This window comes from Sinocyclocheilus rhinocerous, unplaced genomic scaffold (assembly GCF_001515625.1).
Source record: "Sinocyclocheilus rhinocerous isolate Xijiao unplaced genomic scaffold, SAMN03320098_v1.1 scaffold72, whole genome shotgun sequence".
Taxonomy (NCBI): Eukaryota; Metazoa; Chordata; class Actinopteri; order Cypriniformes; family Cyprinidae; genus Sinocyclocheilus; species Sinocyclocheilus rhinocerous.
In genome coordinates, this window is record NW_015628351.1 from 2,702,619 (window position 1) to 2,704,468 (window position 1,850).

Below are 1,850 nucleotides of genomic sequence, written 5' to 3' on the forward strand. Positions count from 1 at the left end.
TATAATATTTTTAAATATATAAATTTTAAATATTTAAATATATTTAAATTATTTAGAAAAATATGCTTATATATATATATATATATTTATTTTTTTTAGTTTTTATGGGAGTGTTTAATTAGTAGTAAACTGGCTCATCTCCATCCCTGTCATGTTATGACTGGACACTGGAGCCTGACAGACACATGGTCACTTTCCAAAATAACCCAGTAATCACTTACACAGATGAGTGGAAGTAAAGACAAAATACTATAGGCATGTTTCCAAGTGACAAAAAAGAAAAAGAAAAAATGAAACGAAAATGTCCATAAAGCCCAGTGAAATGTAAGTAATTCAAGTTATTAAGCCGAATGAAGCATTTTAGTCACCATTCAGGACAAAAATAAGCTATTTTTCAGTATTATGACTGTAATTATAGAGTGCAACTGTATGATGTCACTGCTCTCTTGTATATCTTAGTGAGCTTAAATGAGGACCATTTGTTCTCTTATTAAAACACACCCACATGCAGTTTAAGATTGTAGTAAAATCAATTGGTTTAACAGTGCTTCACGGTCTTGTATTAAAAACGTGATACATATATATAACAGTCAGTGATATGAGCCAGAGTAAAAAACTGTTTCATGGTTCAATTCATGACCCACAAGTCAAGACAGATTAGACCTGATTGGGTTGTTGCTGGTGCCATATGTGACCTACAGTCTGCGCTCTGCTAGCATTAGTAGACAGGAGGGTCGCCAATCTCCCTAGGCAAAGGTTTCCATGGAAACGACCCCTGGATTCTCTAGTCTGCCGTTTTGCAGTCCTCACTCATCTTGAGGCTGAATTATCCTAGATTCCTTTATGTCAGTTCCATATTCTTCTGCTCTATTTCCTCCCTCTCTCACCCACTCTCTCTTTCCCTAACTCGCCGTCTCTCTTTCCTGTGGTCTTTCCCTCTTGCTCTTGCTAAGAGCTCTGTTGTATGCCGTTTGGAATTTCACAGAAATGTGTAATCATGCTCTATTTTTAACGAGTCATTATGATTTTCCTCTTCAGTTGTGTGTTTTTAGGTACAAGCAAATGTGCAGTACTATACTGTTTTATGACTTCCGTGTCAGTGATTTACAATCTGTAGCCTATTTATTCATTTTATTCGCTCTTATGTTTTTGACCGAATGTACTAAAAGTAAAATTAAAATGTTTAATTGTAACTATGCTAACAGCTCCACTATTCAGGATCTGAAATGATATCTGAAATGCAGTGATACACTAGGTAAAGTCACCGGGAGTGCAATTATCCATGTATGAGGGCTGAAGTACTAATGGAGGATCTCACATGGGAGTCAAAGGTCACGAGCGGCGGTGTTGAGAAACGAGGCCATTTGTCTTCTTCACACCAGCCCCTTGTGTGATCTATCAGCTTTGCAATCTTCGAAAACATTAAATTGCAAGTGACTCAAGGGATTTGAGAACTATTTGATAGACGACCACATGCATTACTCTATCAGTTCACCCCCTCCAACCCCCCTGCGCCTAGACAGCACATTTTTCACCCAAACTCCAGGGGGCACTGTTGGCATAATATGAATTTATAGTGTCATTGATCAACCAAGTGAATTCAGGGCAAACTACTTGGCTTGTGTATCCATGAATAGAAGCATGCTACTAATTTCAAATTTCGAAATAAATAATTATTTCTTTAATTTAAATGCCGCAGTGCACAGTGTCTTTTGTGTGACTTTTGTGTGTGGATAACGTTATAAATATTACCAGTTGCTAACATATATAGAAAAAAATCCATTAAAATATATATTTTTTTAAATAATAAATTGAAATACGGTTTAAATCTTAGTAACAGCTTTTATATA